The sequence below is a fragment of the Coptis chinensis genome, chromosome 7 (assembly GCF_015680905.1).
Source record: "Coptis chinensis isolate HL-2020 chromosome 7, ASM1568090v1, whole genome shotgun sequence".
Classification (NCBI taxonomy): domain Eukaryota; kingdom Viridiplantae; phylum Streptophyta; class Magnoliopsida; order Ranunculales; family Ranunculaceae; genus Coptis; species Coptis chinensis.
The window spans coordinates 70,195,067-70,216,490 of NC_141462.1; the positions used below are offsets into that span (position 1 = coordinate 70,195,067).

Here is a 21,424-nt window from a genome sequence, read left to right on the forward strand (position 1 = left end):
CCACCAATACTTTTGATCTATGACCTTCTACTTCATGGTTGTTCTTACAAGTAGACTACAATTAGGCAATCGAGCGAGTGCCGATGCCCTCTTGGACGAAACATCGTTAACAATTAACTCTACTTAAGGTTGTTCCTATGTTTATGATATTAATATTTTCTTTCCTTTTATGTAAGCTCGGGCAGCCATTCAATGTATTACCAAGAGCAACATCAAGGAGTACTTCCTAATAGGGCGGGCATTCAATGAATCACCACTTAAGGCAAACACAAAGAATACTTTCCCTAGGCAGCCACTCCCTGAGCTACCCCTTCTAAGGCAACACAAAGAATACTTCTCTAACTCTAAAGAACTATACTACTATAAGAAAAGTAAAGAACACTAGCATGATATTAATATTGCAAAACATAAACCCTATTCTATACTTCCATCCCCTGGTGTAGGCAATAGAACTAATAACTACAAACATAAAGAACTAACCTGATTGAAGAACACCATGAACCAGAAGAATCATTAAACCTTAAACACTGGCTTCATCTTCTCCCTTGAAGGAGAAGATTAGCCTTCCATAAAGAAGGAAGAACAAGAAGAAGAAGAGTTGAAGAACATAAGACTAGAAAGAGTAATTTATTAATACTCAGCTAGTTAAAACCGATCTTTTATTATTAATCTCTCTCTGCCTCAAGTTCTGGAGACAAGAATATAAGTGAATTGGCCCATTACATGAGGCACTTAGGTCCTCTATTTATAGGGGTTACAATGAGCTCTAGAAGCATTCCAAACCGTCATTTGTTTCCTAATACAAATAGACTTCTTTCCAGAGTCCGACCGTCTTCAAACCGAGAAGGAATTGGCTCTGATTGTCGATTCATGCATCTCGGATGCATTATTCATCGTCCCCAGACTTAATCAATGCATCGGATTTCGATTTATCGCCCCAGACGCAATCAATGCGTCACGGGCGCTTCGATACATCGTCCCAGGGCGCGATAAGCCGATTTTCTCTTACGCTTCTATCCTTCTATCCTCTTTTGCGGGCTTTGGTCCAAACAACGAATCCTTTGGCCTTGGGCTTCTAAATAGCCTTTAAAATAGGTCCAAGTCGCATCTTTAACAGCTCCAATTCCTTGGCCTTCTCCATGATTGTCCACGGGCCTCCTATGTGATCCTTAATGCTCTGAATTGCTTCGTTTTACCCCATTTTCTCTAATATTCTACAAAACTCTCTTTTTCACCTGTAGAATCTTAAAACACAACTTATAAACACTATTAGTCCACTAAGATGGCTAAACAAGAGGCATAATCGAGGGTTAAATAGCACTTTTTGAGCACTTATCACAACTCCCAACTAGCCTTTTGCTAGTCTCTTAGCAAATAAGATAAAAAAATAGATAAGTGATCAAAATCACATCCTAATAACAAAAATAAAATTCTAACTCATTTCAAGAGGCATCGCGATTGCATTTACCATATGCAACAAGGCTTTAAACCTTTAAGTTCCCCAAAAAGGACGAAGTTATAGTCTCGTGAGGGTTTTCGGTGATATACCCACAAAATCAATCAATAGCATGTTCAAGAATGATAGTATTTTTCAGAGAGAGAAATTCCTTACCCACTTAGTGCTTACTCCAATAGACAATCTCCATTGCTAACTACATTGCTGCAAAGACTCATAGATTATGATGAGAGATAGTAAAAATTGACAAAAATTCTCAATCAAGGCTTATGTGTGTACTTAGTCAATTTTCTATACTCTCCTATCCAAGAAACGGAATCCCTAGTTTACCTTTAGACAGATAATCTCGACTTTCAATCCTCACCATTCATACTCTCAACAAAGAATCTCTCAGAAGATGGTCTACTATTTTACCTCATATATGTGGGGAAAAGAATAATGCATACGAACATCCCACATACTACCTTGAAAAACAGACTTCGGAATAAAAGTAGTCTCATGGAAAGAATGTCAATCACATATGAAGTGTCGGGTCATTCACTTTAGCATCCTTTCACCTATTCTAGACTTCGTACCATACTGTAGTGATAAGTCATGTGTTGTAACTTGGCTTGGGTATTGGTTTATGAAGAAAAGGTAAAAAGGATTCTAAGGTTGTTTCTGAAAAACACTAAGGGTTTTGCTTCTTTCTTTGGAGGATTTCTTTAAATTCTGTATTGCAGAGAAAATTCTTCCTTTGTCTTAGCTTTTCCATCCATCCATTACTTTTTTTTTTTTTTTTTTTTTTTTTTACTCAGTGGTATATCCTTGATTAGTACTGGATATGCTTGTTTTCCACTAGGTTCTTTCACTTAGAACATAATGATGGTCTTTATTGTATCTCTCTGGTATTTCCTTGTAATCTTCCTTTTGTGCTCTTTCTTCCTCTTTGTGTCCCTCGTATTCTCAGAAACATATGGGTATGGCTGATAAAGATTTTGGCTATACTCCTTGTCTGGAGTTGGGTAAAGGGTAGGGGGTTTTATGAAAGAAAATGGCTTATTGTAAGGCGCAAAAGGGTTTAACATGATGGTCCTACTAGGTGGGATAAAGGCTGAATGGGTTTACTACTTGACTTATCAAGATGATACTGTTTTGAATAGACTACAAGACCTAATGGCTATCTCCTCAGTTGATGTCGCCTTGATTAACCAAATCAACGAATAATGAGACTATATTACAATGACATAAAGAACTGAAAGATGTTGAGTCACTAAGACTTCGATTTTTCGTAAGAACTCTCCAAAGAATGGGTATAAAGCTCAAGTCTCACGAGCTAAGTTTAAAAATTTACTTCTAGTTTACTAGGGGTTTAAATCTCTTCTAGCAAAAGTACACAAACTCACCAAGTATTATGGTGATGCCTTGATAAAGAATTCTATCAATAAGAACTATGTCCGAGCATAATAAATAGTCTAAGCGTAATGAAATCAATAATATCAACTATCTATCAAACTCAACACTAAGCAAAAGATAGAATATATATCCCGCACTCATTATTAAAATTCATTTTTCTCATGCTATCGATATAGAAACAAAAATATTTTGTTTTCAAAACTAATTTTGAAATTCATTTCTCAAGTACACCCTCCCCCTACTTATGCATGCATTGACCTCAATGTATAAAGAAGTAAATGAAATGGATGAGAAAAAGGTAGGATATTACCATTGATGCCAAATATCAGAATTAGTTCAAGAAACAAATTTTTAGGTCTTTTTATGTCAGATCCCCAAGACGTAATGTGAGTCTTTTAAAGTCAGATCCTCAAGACATAATGTGAGTCTTTTAAAGTCAGATCCTCAAGACTTTTGAGTCCTTTATAGTCAGATCCTCAAGACTAGTATTCCCACCCACTCGGTTCCACTTTGTAGGAATTCTTCTGATCTCTCTCAGCATGTGATTGACAAAAGTATACCTTGTACAACAATTTTCTCTTAATGGCTGTAACCCAGGACAAGTTTCAGAATGGCAATTCTTATAGCAACCTAGTTTACGCACTCTCCTCTTATGTGCAAATGGACTTTTACCGAACCCTACACGAGCCATACAAATAATCTTCCTTTGAAGGTCAACAGGGAGTAAATCCCATAAACTAACAGGTGGGGAATACTTAGGTTTCCATCTCAAAACTGATCTTTCGACAACATGCTTACTTCCTGTAGATATTTTTGCTCGATCTACTAGAATTCCTTCCAGCAGTATCCCTTCCTTTACCATGAAGTGACACTTTTCCCAGTTCAGAACTAAGTTGGTATCACAACAACGTTTAAGGACTAAGGAGAGATGATGCAGACAATCCTCAAAAGGACATGTGAATGTCTTCTCTTGGTCCTCAGGGTGAATATGGATCTGAAAGTATCCTGAGTAACCATCAAGAAAGCGGTAGGAAGCTTGTCCAGCTAATCTTTCAAATATCTGATCGATGAAAGGCAATGGAAAATGATCTTTCCTCGATGCGCTATTCAACTTCCTGTAATCGATGCAAACTCTCCATCCAGTCTGAATCCTAGTTGGAATCAACTCATTGTTCTCATTCTCGATTACTATGGTTCCAGACTTTTTCGGCACATCTTGAACTGGACTAACCCATTGACTATCAGAAATAGGGTAGATAATGCTGGCATCAAGGAGTTAGACGTCCTCTTCTCGAACTACTTCCTTCATCTTCGGATTAAGCCTCCTCTGTGGTTGCTTAGTAGTATTGGAATCCTCTTCCAAATGAATCCTATGTTGAACTATCATAGGGCTGATCCCCTTGATATCATCAATTGTCCAACCTATAGCTGACTTGTGTTCCTTTAAAAGTGCTACTAACCTGGATTCTTGCTCCGCAGTCAAATTTGATGCAATAACTACTGGGTAGGTTCCCAAATCTCCCAAGAAAACATACTTGAGTGTAGACGATAAAGGCTTCAATTCTAACTTAGGTGGCTCCTTCTTAAGCTCTTTAGGTGGTCCATCAAGCATAGGCGATTCAAGCTTTTCTTTGAACTTGATGTCATCCATGACAGGTGATGAATCCAAAATTGCATTGATTGACTCAACACTAAGTTCCTCACAATCTGAGTCTGTCAGAGCTTTCAATAACTCGCCGCCGGCCGGGATATGAATGAGTCGATAATCAAAGTGAATGCTAACGCTTCAATCATGCATACCTCGAGGTTTTCACGCACACACACCTCCTGTGGTTGCTGCAACATATGGAAAACATTGGTCTCAACTTTCATATTACCAAAGGATAATGTCATATTACCGTTTCGACAGTTGATGAGTGCATTTGCAGTGGCCAAGAATGGTCTGCCTAGAATGATTGGTATTTGCCTACCAGATGTAGGTTCTGTGTCGAGTACTATGAAATCAACCGGATAATAGAAATCTTCGATCTTGACTATGACATCTTCAATGATTCCTCTAGGTATCTTCATCGATCTATCGCCAAGTACCCGTAAAAGTAACATCAGTCGGTTTTAGATCCTTCAAGCCCAACTTCTCGTAGACAAAATATGGTAGAAGATTCACACTAGCACCCAAATCTAATAAAGCTTGTTCCTCCAAAGAATCTCCAATTCTGCATGTAACAGTTGGACTCCAAGATCTTTCGGGCCACAACCGATAGATTCTCAGAGGTAACGATGAACATCTTTGAGAGATAAAAGCTTCTTTCGAATGTTGGTCTTCTTCTTTACTAGATCTTTCGGGAACTTGGCATATGAGGGAACTTGCTTGATGGGGTCGAAATGGGATATTAATCATAAATTCTGAAAAATACATCGCAAATCTCCTTATCTTTGGTCATCTTTTCTCGGTATTCACTAGTTTGAAGGAAACGTCTTTGCAGATTCTTCAATATCGGTTTCTTCTTTTCGGGCTTCCGGTTGGTTTGGTAACAAACAAATGGAGTGACAGGTGGAGTCACCGTGATGGCTTATTCTTACTTAATTCCACAAGAGTTCCTTCAACTTCTTTTGCAACAGTTTTTCCAAAGAGGTTGCACAACACTAGATATATCCGGAATGTTAGAACCGGGTGGGATGGTGGGGACATAAGTTACCTTAGGCTCTCGCAGAATCTTTTCCTGGTTCATAGACAATCACATTTATCAACTTTCTTGCGACCTCGAGTGGTGACAGAATTAACTTGGGCATTCGACCGAGTAATCTCCGTGTTATCCACCCGGGACACCTCTTCCTTTTCGGATTTGGCTCGGTTGGCTTGGTAATGCTCCTTTTGATCTCTGTCAAAGGCGGCGCGATTTGCCCTATCGGCCTTGAATGACACTAAAGTTATTCTCCAACTTCGGGTTCTTTGATTTGTCCGTTTTGACTCATTGACAATGGTGGTGATAGCTTCTTCCGGATGTGGGATAACCGCTTTGCTTTCGACCGAGGCGTAGGGGCAATATATCTACTCATAAGATCCGTACTAACTCTCTATTTGTGTTGGCTTGGTATTGCCGGGTTCGGTATGATTTGATTGATTTTTGTATGGTTCTTTGGCGGTTTTGGCGGAACCGATCATCGGGTTATTCGAACCGATTTGATCGATTTCGAAATCACGGAGGAAAATTCCTCTCGATTTGTATTTTGTGGCTTCCAATAATCATCCCCCGATTGAACCGGGTTATTTCTTCATAAAGAGTTGATACTACATGCCCTGCATTAGTATCCGGATAATCTGAACACTCTTCGCTGGTATGGCCTTCATCGTAACATAGCTCACAAATGGTATAAAAAGGCTTGGATGGTCGAGGTTTAGCTTGGAAATTGTTTGGTTTTGGAGGATTCATGGAGAACTGATCAAACTTCTTGTTCAGATTTTCAAGTCCCGTTGATAGGCTTGCCATAATTGATAGCATTGCTTGATTTGGGTCTTCTTGAATTTGGTTGCCAAATTTCTTGGCACCCTCCACTCTAGCTCGTCCTCCCGTTGCTAGTACTCCATTGTTGAGTGTCTTCACTAAATTCTCGAAAAGAAAGTTGTAGGCTTCCTCTCCATCCAATGATGTAAACTTACCTTGATACATACATTGATTGTATCATCCGCTTGTTCATAGTAGAAAGTCCTCGAAAAAGAAAAATGAGCCAATGTGATCTTATCATAACCATGATGTGGACATGAGACTAGCAGATTATTGAATTTCTCCCGGCTTTGATGATATTCTGATCCACCTTCCCTTTGAAATTGCCGATGGCTTGCTGCAAGGCATCATCTTTCAGGGTGGGTAGAACTTGTTCATAAACTTTGTTCTCAACTTCTCCGGTGTTGATTGAATTGATCGTCGTGCAGTTAACCATTCGGATGCTTTACCTTCGAAAGTGAGAGTGGAAAAAGAATTAACTTGATACTCTCATCCCCGATATTCTGGTTCTTGAAAGTTAGAGGATCGATAGAAATTTGTTCATGTGAACATAAAATTTGAACATTATGCGAACCATTGAACTTTGGAAGCATAGAGATTCTCGATGCTCTAAGTTCAAACCGATTAGCTTCGTCTCTCGGAAAAACAATATTCTTTGGGTGGGTCTCCAATGATTGGTGAATAGAAATCGCCATTTCGGCTTCTTTCCTCATTTGCTTGCATGGGTGGGATAGCTTCAGGATTATTGGTGTCCAAAACACCTCTATCATTGTGTGCGGCCATTGTATCAATCTTGTCTAGTATTCTTTTGAGTCGGTTGTTCAACCTTGTCCACTGTTGTGTTCTTACTGGACGATGATATGGACGACAAGGCATACACTAGAAAATTCTATGCGAAAATAACAAAAAACTATCCTACTATGCAACTATTCTAAATTATACTAGAATGTAAAACTACTTTTCTTCAACTGGGTTGGGCTTTGCAGCTAGTATCTCAGCCCGTTGTCTAAAATTCTCTCTTAGGGTTATGGTGAATCACTTGGATTGCTTAAGTACCACTGCCCTGTGGGCGATAGTCCGTTTGTCAAGATTCGGACAAGAAACACTAGAGTTTGATTTTTATTTGTGTTGGCTTACAACTTCAATTGTTGAAAAGGTCCTAAATGCAATTATACTAGAAAGCAATAAAACTAAACTATGATGCAACTATACTAAGAAAGCAATAAAAAGAATGAAGATTCGACTAACCTGGATGGTAGATCTTGTCTTCGAGATGTCCTTCAAGCTTCTTTCTTTCTTAAAAGGATGGATGATGTGGCTAAAATTACCTCAAGATCCAAAATTCTAATCTTGAAAGAAAACGTTAAACATAAACAACTTAAAACGGCAGTGGCGCCATTGACACTACCTCTTTTTGTGTGTGTAGATGAGATGATGGGTGATGTCGATAGATGATGATCGTTGAACAAATAAAAGCATATCAAAACCTAATTATCCCTCAATAAGTAAAGGATGAGTAGGGTATTGTTCCACTTTTAAGTGTATGTTATGTCAAGGACAGGACTGGAAAGGGGGTTTGAGGGATTAAAAACTAATATTGTAGAGATTGTAGATTCTAATGCTAAACTAAGCTAAACTAACTAAACTGTTGAGAATTTATAAGAGAGGGAATTCAAGAGATTAGAATCCACCAATACTTTTGATCTATGACCTTCTACTTCATGGTTGTTCTTACAAGTAGACTACAATTAGGCAATCGAGCGAAAGTGTCGATGCCCTCTTGACTAAAACATCGTTAACAATTAACTCTACTTAAGGTTGTTCCTATGTTTATGCTATTAATATCTTCTTTCCTTTTATGTAAGCTCGGTCAGCCATTTAATGTATTACCAAGAGCAACATCAAGGAGTACTTCCTAATAGGGCGGCCATTCAATGAATCACCACTTAAGGCAAACATAAAGAATACTTCCCCTAAGCAGCCACTCCCTGAGCTACCCCTTCTAAGGCAACACAAAGAATACTTCCCTAACTCTAAAGAACTATACTACTAGAAGAAAAGTAAAGAACACTAGCATGATATTAATATTGGAAAACATAAACCCTATTCTATACTTCCATCCCCTGGTGTGGACAATGGAACTAATAACTACAAACATAAAGAACTAACCTGATTGAAGAACACCATGAACCAGAAGAATCATTAAACCTTAAGCACTGGCTTCATCTTCTCCCTTGAAGGAGAAGATTAGCCTTCCATAAAGAAGGAAGAACAAGAAGAAGAAGAGTTGAAGAACATAAGACTAGAAAGACTAATTTATTAAGACTCGGCTAGTTAAAACCGATCTTTTATTATTAATCTCTCTCTGCCTCAAGTTCTGGAGACAAGAATATAAGTGAATTGGCCCATTACATGAGGCACTTAGGTCCTCTATTTATAGGGGTTACAATGAGCACTAGAAGCATTCCAAACTGTCATTTGTTTCCTAATAAAAATAGACTTCTTCCAGAGTCCGACTTCGTCTTCAAAACTGAGAAGGAATTGGCTACAAGATTATTCGATTCATGCGTGCGGACGCATTTTTCATCGCGCCCCGGACTTAATCAATGCATCCGACCATTTCGATTTATCCCCGGATGCAATCAATGAGTCTGGACGCTCGATACATGCGTCCCAGATGCATAAGCCGATTTTCTCTCTTCTGCTCTATCCTTCTATCCTCTTTTGCAGGCTTTGGTCCAAACAATGAATCCTTTGGCCTTGGGCTTCCAAATAGACTTTAAAATAGGTCCAAGTCGCATCTTTAACGGCTCCAATTCCTTGGCCTTCTCCATGATTGTCCACGGACCTCCCATGTGATCCTTAATGCTCGAATTGCTTCGCTTTTTTACCCGTTTTCTCTAATATTCTACAAAACTCTCTTTTTCACTGTAGAATCTTAAAACATAACTTATAAACACTATTAGTCCACTAAGATGGCTAAACAAGAGGCATAATCGAGGGTTAAATAGCACTTTTTGAGCACTTATCACCCCCACCCCCAACTTGATATCAAAAGGAGTCAACCAACGGTGGCCATCGGTTAACTAGTCAAGAATCATAAATTGTCCTAAATACCTTTTTCTCGTGGAAATACTTAAATTTTCCATTGACACTGCATTCAAAGCCCACAACTCAAAGCCCAAACTTCGAATTACACTAAAATTAAATGTTCAAAAACTTTTCTTGAATATTTTAGGAAGCCTATCTGGCGTGTTAATAAGGAATCTAATTAGTCCCCATGAGCCATCCTCTGCCGAGAATTTAAACCGTGACAACCTGAAATGGGAGAAGCATCTTTTGCTTTGTTCTTCCCCATCTAAATCAACTTTAAAGAAGCCGCCTCAATGTTTCAAGACGTCCCTCAAACCACCTTCGGGCAAAAGATAATTTGTGGGGATTGTTTTTCAGATTTGAACTTCGGTATGTCCTCAATTCTTAGTTAATCTTCCATCAACCTGCTTTGTGCATGCCCCTGTTTAAATCATGTCGCTTGGATGGAAGAACATATGCCCAAGTTTGTTGTCCGAAAGTAAAAGGAATGTGGATTCATCTTCCGATGAAGTTAGTAGAGGTGGAAGAAGTTACGGATTTGTATTTTGAGATCATCGTGATATATTTTTGAGACTTCCCATTAAGGATCTTATGTGTTGTAACTTTGTAAGTGCGTATGTAAGACCTGGTACAAATTAACAAGGGATTCTGACATTAATATGCATTTGAAGAGAGCATTGTCTCATCCGGCTTCACATTATTCTTGAACCGAAAAATGGCTATACCTATCTTGTTCCTAATGTCTATTATTTCGACGGCCATTTGTTTCCTAATTTATATTATTTGATCCTAAAACTCTCGTTCTTGATCGATAAACAGAAATGTATCCCCATTCGATTGAAAAACCTAATATTGAGAAGTGGATATATTATAGTTGGTTCTTGCAATGGTTTGCTTTGTATGGCTTCAATCGACATTACTTTGTATAGATACTCCTATGAAGTATCTATACCGATATCCATTTATAATCCAATCACGATTAAAAGAGATAAGAAACCGGTTTATTGGCGGTTGCTATGATTATACAAATTCCTCGTCTTGACTTGCTAATGCTATTGCGTGGACGGACTCCATATACACCCATAGAATATGAGCATCACCAATCGCCAAAATAGTTTCACATTTTTTTTTTTTTTAGTTCATTTTTCTTATTTGGTTTTGTTTGAATAATTTTATTAGGTAATTGATTTTTAAACTTTGATTGGAGTTTTATTTTTATTTTATTTTAACTTGTATTTTTCGAGTTTGGGCTTTGAGTTGTGGGCTTTGAGCGATTGTCAATGGTAAATTCTGTAATTTTCAGAAAGAGGGTATTTAGGACAATTCATTATTCTTGACTAGTCAACCCTGGCGACCACCTTGTTGGTTGACTCCTTTGACCGGTCAAGTTGGGGGAAATCCTAATTTCAATTATTATGGGGCGTAATCCTAATTTCAACTAGTGGTAGGGGGGGGGGGGTATGTGAATATAATCCTTAATTGTTTTACCCGACTAGAACTCTCTCAAACCCTATTCAAACCTAGGGTTCCAAATATATCACCCATGAACATGAAGACGACGATCCGGTTCGATCTTCGATTAAAACCGAGGTACACCGTTATTTCTCTTCCTCACTTGAAATTTTTTTTTCTACTTATTGTCACTCGGTTTGGGAATTTGATTTTGGATGATTCAATTGAGGAGCTATTGTTGCGTAAGTCAGTTTTTTCAAGTGTTGGGTTTCATGTTTAGGATTTTTGTTAATAAGTCTTGGAAAATAATAAATCTTGTTACTTTGTGAAGTCATTTGTGTCCGTGCGGTGAAGTAGTGTGTAGAAGAAGTAGTGGTTTTGGAAGATGAGAAGGTGGACATGGGGTTCATCTCTCGTTACTCGGCCGGTCGGGACCCCTCTCTTGTCAAGCTCAATGCAGACACTTAATCGGGCAAAGTCGGCCCTCTTCTTCTTCCCTCACTTGGAAATCTCTACTCTCTTGCGGTCGTCCGAGTTTGATTTCTTTGTCTACTGAGTAGCTACTATTAATCCTGTTTACTCAGCATGCCATTTGTTTGTAACTTTGTCTGTGCTTAACCTTTTATGTGTGCCTTATCTGCATTTCTTTTTTAATCATCTCTTGATTACTGTTGTGATTGTTTTGTAATAAATTGCAGTCTCAATTCTTGACAAGTGGAGCCCAAGGAGATGGACAATGAATTGTCCCAATCACAGTATGATGTGGTTCATATAATGCTCGCAAAAAATTTCTCTTACAAACAAAATCAGAAACTGTAGAAATGATGGATCTTCTGGGCTCTACAAGTGCTACAGAACCACCATAAATGGATTAAGCTTAATGTTGACCAAACAGGCTTCTACAGAGTAAAATATGATGATGAACTTACAGCCAGAATCCGACATGCAATAGAAGCCAATCACCTTTCTCCAACGGATAGATTTGGTAAGATGATTGTTCACTATGACAGGCTAGCTTCTGCAGTATAAAAAAACTCAGTCATTTTATTCTTTTTATCAGGCATTTTGGATGATTCATTTGCTCTATATATGGCTTGCAAACAGTCATTGTCTTCATTGTTCAGCTTGATGAGCGCTTACATGGAGGAGCTTGAGTATACTGTCTTGTCGAAATTGATCACTGTAATGTTGATCTCCATAGTTTGTATGTGCTTGCTCTTCCTAGTCTATGCTTCCTTGACGTTAATTTCCGGTTTCCTGATTTGTCAGATGAATAAGAAAGTTGCAAGGATTGTTGCTGATGCCAGTCCTGAGTTGTCAGAGTATATCAAACTATTCTTGATCAATCTTTTTTCAAGATACGTGGAGTAAGTCTAATATCTTCATTCCATTAGTACTTAAAACATACTTAAATATTATTATTTTTTTACCGGTAAAACTGATGTGATTCTAGATTAAACCATTTATTTTCGTACTTGTTAACAGTTCATGATCCTTAGCCTAAAATGAATTTTGTCTATGTGCCTTAACCCTTTTTACGAGAAAGTTTTCGAGAGGCCGCTAACAATGGCTTGCTTGGTCCTCCTTAAATGTCTCCAGAACTAGGACAAAATGTAATGAATATAACATTCTTCCCTATTGAACTCTCTTTAACTTGAGAAAGTGTCTGCTTTGTCGAACAAAGTACAAAAAAACTCTATGGATTTACTCTTATGTATCCATGTTTTCTACATGAAAAGATTCAAAGCATCAAATGATGAAGTTAAGAAAAAAAAAGTTTACACCAGAATGGTCAATTCCTCCAGAACAATACTAGGTAAACTATGTAGGCTCTGTTAGCTTGCGATGATAACCTATTTCTTGATTCTTCTACCTGCATTGTTTATTGTTTGACCTAAATTCATGATATGAGATTATAACATGGTGTGAAACTATCATTTTTATTTTTATTTTAATATAAAATGAGTGTTTCCTTGTAACATACTTGTTATGCACTGTCTCTCCTCCATTGAGATGCTCTATAAATATCCAAATTCTATTGAATCCCTGGACCTGGACTGCTTTAGTTTTGTTGGGTAGAGATTTTAACTTTCTTTCTTTTTCTAACTTTCCCTTGAGATCTCTTTTACCGCAAATGATAAGCCCCGACACAAATCTTCTTCTCAACATTGAAGTGATTCTTTGATGATGTTCAAATATATTTAATGTTAATGGCAATGTACATCTAAATGATCACCTTAAGTGGGTTGTGTCTTCCATATGGAATAACTTTTCATTAGTTCAATATCAAAATCTCCAAATGCTTTTTTGATTTTTCTCCAATAGTTAAGTCTTTTTGGGGAACAATATTACATCCACATCTTCAATTTGGAATGCTGCTCTTTTGGAAGAAAAGAATGTGTCTTCTTTTTCCAGCTTTGTGGTACATACCATTTCTTTCCCCATGGTTTTAAATTTAAACATTTTCTCCTAGTTATGCTTCTTTTGCAATATAGTATTTCCATCTTATTTGAATCAGCTATGTCTTCTTTCCATTAAGTTTTTTTCGTTTTTAAAGTCTACTTACAATGATTTCCTCTTTCATCTTTTGAAATTACTATGATATACACATTTTTTAGTTGTGTGAGACCGTAAAGAGTGAAACCTTCAGAATTCATGTAGTTGTAACTTGTAAATATGGACTCAACGTATTTACGTCAATACAAGGAAAGTGTCAGTTACGATCACATTGTTTACTGCAGTCTAGATGGTATCTTGGAGCTGAAACCAATGAGTTTGTATAATCGCCTTCTCTTGCATCGCCTGGCGGACATTTTCGGGTAAGTTTTTTTTTTTATGTTACAACCCAACTTCTTTCTTCATTTTCATATCATAATTATATTTGAAAGCTATAGCCAGACTTAAAATTTCTATATCTTTTTGCATAATTATTTGATATTACCGATCATATTTGTTTCACCCATCTGTCTTTACTACAAGTTCATTCTAGTGACTCTGTGAAATTTTTTTGGTACTAGATTGGCTCATAAATCTGTTGGTGAAGGAGATGACCGCCATTTAATCTTAGAGGGATCCCCTGAGTCATCAATGTATGTTGATCCCACAGTCGAATGGAACATTGGTTCATAGAATACTTTTCTTGAATGTTTCCTGTTCATGTTTGGAATTGCAGACCATCAGTTCTTGTCAGTGATATCCTGTGGCAATGTAATGACTATTAGTCTCCTGCTGCATCCCATCAACTGTTGAGGAGAACAAAGGCTTTACCAGGTAGTGCATTTCCCACTTCTCTTTGTGCTTAGTATCAGTAGTTTTAAATAACAATATTGAACTCGACGTAATATATGTCCACGAAGCTTGACTTTGTACTTATTAAAAGTTTGTCATGTGCTACAAGCATTACGTAGAACTTATAGCTTTGTTCTACAACATACTGTATCTTTGATAGAGTAAATGGTATAAACACATAGATTGGAAATTGTATGCATCCTTTTATATAAGTGATTAACGAATTGTCATAATTGTGTACTTTAATGTCTTACTTTTCCTAATTATGATATCCTTCTCACAAAATTCAGTTTGTTACCAGTGTGATTGACTTTTTCTTTTCTTTTTATTTTCTTTTCTCTTTATTTAAGCCGCAAAGAATAATCCAACATCTTTGGGGACTACGCTGGAGGAAAGAAGCAGCTTATCTTCTTTGCTTTCGTGGAGCGGATCTTTTCTGAAGAGAATGGAGGGATAAGAGAGTCAATCGCACCAAAGCCGCGGAATGTACCTATATATGGTTGCACGCCAGCTGATTGCTCATGCACTGTTTGAAAAGAATGAGGAAACCTCAAAGAACCCTCATATTCATGCAAATGCTTCGGGTGTCAAAGACGATAAGGAATTTGAAGGTCAGGAGATGCTTCATAATAGCACATTCTCTCTCCTTTATTCTTATATAGTAACTCTCACATGTTGTGCTTTGACTCATCCAGATGACAAATTTAGAACTGAAGGAGACATACACGCAAGATGAACTTGACGATGTTCGACTCGATATTATTCAGTTCATCCAGGAAAATGGGGTGTTTCAAACGGAAGTTTAATGAGGATGAGTTTTAGCTATGTTAGGACCCCCTCGGTTTAATTTATGAGTCTTACCTTTTAATTTATGAAAAGAAATTTGAAGTTTGTTTTCTTAGTGCACTCAAAAATTAATGGAAGTTATTTTATTTTATTATTATTATCTTTTTGCAATGTTTGATAGTTTATTGTACATTTTGAAATTTGTTGGGAAGATGAAAATGTTATGCGTGAGGCGAGGTTGTGTGTAAATTTTGTTATGCGGGTTCGGGTTTTAAGTGGAAGACTGTTACTAGCATTATTATTAAATAAAAAAATATATATATACCACGGTTTGGCATAAACCGTAGTATTTAGTATAACTATATACCACGGTATTATAACACATACACTAATATAAACCACGGTTTCAATAGCTTATATGCCACGGTTCTGTTGACAACTGTGGTATATAATGGGCATACAAACCACGGTTCTTTGAAAAACTGTGGTATTCGTTAAACATATATACCACAATTTTGTTATTATTATATACCACACCACCTATTGTCACGGTTGCATAACAGTGGTAAATATATTTATACTACACTTAAAAACAGTGATATAAGTGTCATTCTGTAATAGTGCATGGAGACACTCCTTCAGTGTCACAATGCGCAATATGCAGAGATGAATGCAACAATGGAAGCACAACGCCTATTCCAAGTAGAGATTCTACGATGCATGCCACCCATGGAAGGTTCTGTTTCAGATGAGTCTGAGAGGCATAAGCGTCGTCGTCAAAGGACAGATGGCTCAGGCCCTTCTTCATCCAAGGCCCAATTTCCATCTTAGGGTCCATCTTCATCACGTGGCTAGGTATTTCGAAAAATTTGGTGTTTCGATGTTATTTAGTTGTTTTTATTGTTTTTATTAGTTCGGATATTAAGTTTTTTAAAATTCAGTAGTTAAATTTAAATTCGGTAGTTAAAATATTGTTTGCATTTCATTTTTTAATATAATATGGTTCTTTTCAAATTGTGCATTGCTTTATTGTTAATCCCACCTTCCCGAATTGTTTGGGGGTGATATTAGTTAGTCTAGCATGATTTTTATATGATCCACAAATTTATTACATAATTTTGTGATGATTGTTGGGAATATTGCCGATATGGGCATGGCTATGAATAGATATTGTGATAGGATGAAATCTCAATGAGTTAGGCAGTTTCTATCCTAAATATGGGTTGTTTCCATTTTCAGTTTTGGAAATTTTTTGTTTTCGGCAATTGCCTTAAAACTTTTTGGTAACTTCCTGATTCGTTTTATCAACTGAAAACTTATAAAAACTTCATTCATTCTACACTCACAACCCACACTACACCTCACTTTCATCTCTCACCTTTCACTACCACGGTTCCCATCTTTCTTATCAATTTTAGCACTATCAGCAACTCGGAGCGCGCCTGCGCCCCAGTGGAGCGCTACCTGCGCCCTAAGCACTGTCTAACAAAATTTCATCAGAGCGCGACCCGCGCCCTACCAAGCCCTGAGCTAAGCACGACCCGCGCCCATCCCAGGCACAAAGTGAGCACGCCCTGTGCCCAAGTGCCTGGAACTCGAAAATCACCAACACACACCCCGTGCCCTACCCAAGCATAGGTGGAGCCCACCCCGCGCCCAGAACCCCGTGGCCAAGAAAAATTCCAATTTTTTGTGGGTTGTTCCATGATCATTGCAGCTGCTCTAGAAAGTAGTTTTATGATGAATTCTCCTATAGTAATACCGGAGCAATCTTTCGAACACTTGTTGGGGAGCGAGTCTTATGGACATTGGTTCCGTGAGAAGATCATGCAGTTCAGATGGACGCATCTTCTGGTAAGTGAAGACGACTCGTATTCACCTAAGCTTACTGAATTTTTTTACAATAATGTTAAGTTCTATTGTAACCGTGATGGAGAACAATCACGGTTGATGACACACCCCTAGAATTCAATAAGTATGTGGCAACATTAGTTTCGGGAATACCAATACCTGATCCTATTCACACGTGGGGATATATGACCGATAATGCATACCTCTATAACTATACATATTTCCATGAGTATTATAGGGGAGGGGTATTTCGTATAATGGACCAAGGGCGTTACAACATAGCCCTTGGTAGCCTGTCCCTAAATATAGGCCCCAGTATATTATTCATCCTGAAGAATATTTTAAGGGATTGGCAGTTTACCTCTGCAAATAGTACTGGTGGTGACATTTTCCTTGCTTTAGCTGATGGACGTCGTCGATATGACATTCCTCGAGTATTAGTGGCTAGTCTTAAGAGAGCCCAAAGCATGTGACATAAGTATCTTCTTATGCCTGTTTTGGTTTGCTGCATCATGCTCAGTTGTCTACTTGAATTATGTACCCAGTTCACAGATTGGAAAAGGGTTGAAGTCATGAGACCCACCAATTGGGTGGTTTGCTCATTTCGAGTAATGACTTGGCGGGATGGTAGGTGCAACCTCATTTGGTTGCTCCTTACACCCCATCCGACATAGTAACACTAGACAGGTTAGCACAAGTTGACGACACATGGCGGCGGGCTTGGCAAGTTATCATGGCATGGCAGGATGCGAAGGAACCTCCTCTCTTCGGAGAGGGAAATGAGGGAAATGCTTAAACGAGAGTTAAGGTTAGTTTTTATTTCAATTAGTGTCTACTTATGTCCCAAGCAATTTGTTTCTCATTAACCCCATTACGGGTGGAACTCTTTTAGAGTTGCGTCAGTTTTTCTTTTCTATATTAGTATGTTTAACCTTATTTTGCAGATGTTCCAGAATTTCACGCGTTTCAATAGTATTTCTCTAACCTATTTATTTAAATACTTTGAGGACAAAGCATGCTTCTTGTTTGGGGGGGGGGGGCATAGAAACACGTGTAATTAAGGCATCTGTTAGGATATATATATGTATAATATGCACTTGTTTTCAAGTTAAAAAAAAATCAAAAATTTTAAAAATATAAATAAAAAGTATGCTATACACTTAAGAATATTGGTATTGTTTTCTTTCTCTATGCTCTCAATAATCTAGAAGTCTCACGTAGCTTTTGCATTAGAAACTTAGGCTAATATGTAGGTAATAATCCTTATATCTATCTATAAATATGTTACATGAGTATATATGATTGTTGGCAGTAAGTTTCTGAAATCTAGGCTAGAGTACTTATTCTACAAATCCTGTGAGAATATAGCCTAAAGCCTTATATGAGTGAAATATTTGAGAAATGACACAAGGGAGAAGTAAAATCCGGATAGAAAAATCACACGTCCACTTACTTGATCATTATACCATATCCTAAGCGAGAATTTAGGCCCTATTTAGATCGATATAGCCAGAAATTCAAACCTATGAATTATTTTCCGCTAGTCGCCCCTCTGAGCCTTTCTTGAGCCTTTCATAAACCACAAATCCTTTACCCTGTTACAAAACAAAACAAAATAAAAAATCAACCTACCTAATTCTTTGAATAAGTTTGAGAATAGAGATAAAGAATAGAAAAGAGAAAGACCTTAGAAATCAAGAATTTGTTAGTCGTTTCAAATAAGAAAAGAAAGTTTTCATCCAAATAAAAAAATAAAATAAAATAAAGAGTTAGAACTCCAAAAATAGAATCAAAGGAGTCAAAAGCCAAAGAAAAAGAAAAATATGGCTAAGAATAGAAACAAAGTGTAGAAGCAAAAGTAAAGAACAAGATTTTCTCTAGTTACATAATATGAAGACTCTATTATCTCAGGCTTGTCCTTTTTGAATATCCATTTCCTTCCTTCTTAAACCATCTCCTAATCCCCGCAACACCTAATAAAGACCTCTAGCTCAATTAGGAATAGGTTAGTAGGTTAGTGGCAGATGTGTTTGATCGACTCCGGCTTCCTTGTGTGTCATTGAGATTGTAAGGTAAAGTGTGCCCACTGCACACTGGAGTAGCGAAACTTGAACGGAAAAATCAGAATGGTTTTTTTCTTGACATTTATGTGAGGACCTACTTAAGGACGTTATTCCGAGTTTTCATAAATGGACCTGGTAGTACATCTCATAGTATTACTCATTGTATATATGTTTATTTGTAGATGATTGATTATTATGCATATATTAGCTTAGGTTTCAACTTGATTATTCTCTATTCATTGCTAGTGAGATGTATAGATAATTGAGATATAGATAAGGAAACAATAGTTTTATTTCTGAGTGGTTGTAGTATAGATGAAGTTTGTGAGTACCTTCACTGGAAAACTCTCACGAGGCTATAACTTGTCCACTAGGGAATTCCTAGTGGTTTAAGGCCTTGTTGTATATGGTCAATGCAATCGCACTCGGCAAAACGAGATTAGTTAAAACTCCATTTTTGGTCACTTATGCGAATTTCTCATATTTGCTTGAGGACAAGAAAAATGTTGTTTGGGGGTGGTTTGATAAGAGCCCAAAACTTTAGTTTTAACCCCTTAACAATAATACTTTTAAACCAATTATGCGATTAATAAATAAGAGTTAATGCTAATTACATGATTTTATGTATTTCAGGCATTGAAGTCAATTATGTGCAGAAATGTGCCACTTTGGCGATATAAAGGAGCAAGAGTTGGTTGCTAAGAAGTTCTATGATTAAAGGCAAAGACGGGCAGAAATAACACAAAGTCAGAATAACTTCCAAAGATCGTATCTTTTGACTCAGGCCTGGAATTGGGCGTACCTTATGTCAAAACGAATGGTTCGGAAAGAGCTTTCCAATGGTCCAAACCTTGACCCAATCAAAGGAGCAAAAGTGGACGAAAAGCCTATGGAAGTCAAAGCTAGCTGAAAAAGGCCCTGTGGACTGAAGAAATTGGGCTTTGGGCTCGATTTTCTGGCCCAAAATATGGATCCTCAGCCCATGCACGAAAATGTGGATCTGGTCTCCTTCATTTCCACACACAAGACTTAGCTCTTAAGTATGAATTAGCTTAGGATAGAGGTAGCCATTTGAGTAGCCATTAAAGCTTAGTTCTAGATCTAGTTTTTCAATTAATTAATTAGTTGTTATTCTTATTTTTAAATTTCAGTATTGAATCATTGTTTATCATTCATTAGATAAATAAAATAGTTAGTTCTTGATAATTTCGATTTTGTTATTTAAAATTGCTTAGATCTAATTTCAATTCTTAGTCGTTAATGATTTCTTAGTTGTTAATTTAGATTTCAATTATTGTTTAGTTGAATTTAATAAAGTTAGAATCTTTATATTATGTCTTATTCAATTTCATATGGAAATGATAGTTTGACGAATCAAGGATAAACCTCCATTAGAGGGGTTTGATGAAGCCTTGATGAAAACTTGATTGTGTAGTATGGAATCGTTGTAAGAGTCTATTCCACTCTAGAAGGTCATTGATTCGCCATGAAAATGGGTGGACGTCCTCACATGGTAGTTATGAATTGGTAGAGATGTCATGTATAATTAGGGATTAGAACGACCAATTCTTACGTTCTTATGTAAGAATTGGATTACAACAATCTATGCTAGTATCTTAAGTTGGATTCAAGGTGGATTCAATTCCCCCCTAATTCTTATTATAGATTCAAACTTTAGTATTCTGTAGCATTTCGTAGTATAATTCGTAAAACTCTCATTGACTTTGGTAGGATTGATAGTCGTAGGAAACTTGAATGCTAAAGAACTAGGAGTGGAATGAATTTTCTATTCCAACTCTACTTCAATAGTATCGTGAGTAGAAATCTTCGATAATCACGAGTATAGTTCAGTTTTAGTTTTACTTGCGTTTAGAGTTTCATCGCTTTATTCGTAAGTAGAATTATATTCAATTTTATCCTATTATCATAACCCCCAAAATAAGTATACAAGAAAAAATCAATTTTTTTCAGTTTTCAGTATAGTATTCAATTCAAGTTTTAATCTTTCTCACAAAAAGTTTCTGCTATTATTTAAAGTTTGTTTGAAGAATACTAAGAGAGATATCCAAAGTTTCTCAGTATTGGTTTCTTAGTATTGTTTCGCTTCTGCAGTCTCCTTCTTCCGCAATCTCTCTATCTTAGTATTGATAAAAGGGGTACAACCTCTCTGTATCTTGCAGTCTCTGAAGTTAGTATTGGACGAGTCGCGCAAACACTCGGTTTAGCCTTCTGCTAAGCGCGCACGCACTTTGGGCTCTGTATCTCGCAATAGTGTAAGGCGCGCACGCGCTCGGTTTAGCCTTCTGTTAGGCGCACACACGCTCTGGGCTCTGTATCTCGCAGTTTCTGAAATTAATATTGGACAAGGCGTGCACACGCTCGGTATAGCCTTCTGCTAGGTGCACACGCGCTCTGGGCTCTGTGTCTCGCAGTTTCTAGTGGAAGGCGTGCACGCGCTCTGGGTTGTTCGTCTAGCACGCTCTCTTCGTATCCATACAAAACTGTATTGTAATCGTTGGGTTTTTTTATTGACTGGT

The 21,424-nt window shown here is 37.3% G+C and overlaps 2 long non-coding RNA genes and 1 other non-coding gene across 3 annotated transcripts; all 3 read left to right on the top strand.

The window, feature by feature from the left end:
* The first annotated feature begins 10,454 nt into the window (after nucleotides 1-10,454).
* Nucleotides 10,455-10,545, top strand: LOC147488626 (small nucleolar RNA snoR8a). The gene has a single exon (XR_015203432.1). It is a non-coding gene; the product is annotated as a small nucleolar RNA snoR8a (small nucleolar RNA).
* Nucleotides 10,546-11,595: 1,050 nt separating this feature from the next.
* Nucleotides 11,596-12,245, top strand: LOC147488627 (uncharacterized). Its single transcript, XR_015200751.1, has 3 exons — nucleotides 11,596-11,884; nucleotides 11,960-12,081; nucleotides 12,169-12,245. It is a non-coding gene; the product is annotated as an uncharacterized LOC147488627 (long non-coding RNA).
* A 1,296-nt stretch (nucleotides 12,246-13,541) lies between these two features.
* LOC147488628 (uncharacterized) lies at nucleotides 13,542-14,597 on the top strand. The gene is made up of 4 exons (XR_015200996.1): nucleotides 13,542-13,718; nucleotides 13,917-13,988; nucleotides 14,072-14,169; nucleotides 14,538-14,597. It is a non-coding gene; the product is annotated as an uncharacterized LOC147488628 (long non-coding RNA).
* Nucleotides 14,598-21,424: the final 6,827 nt, after the last annotated feature.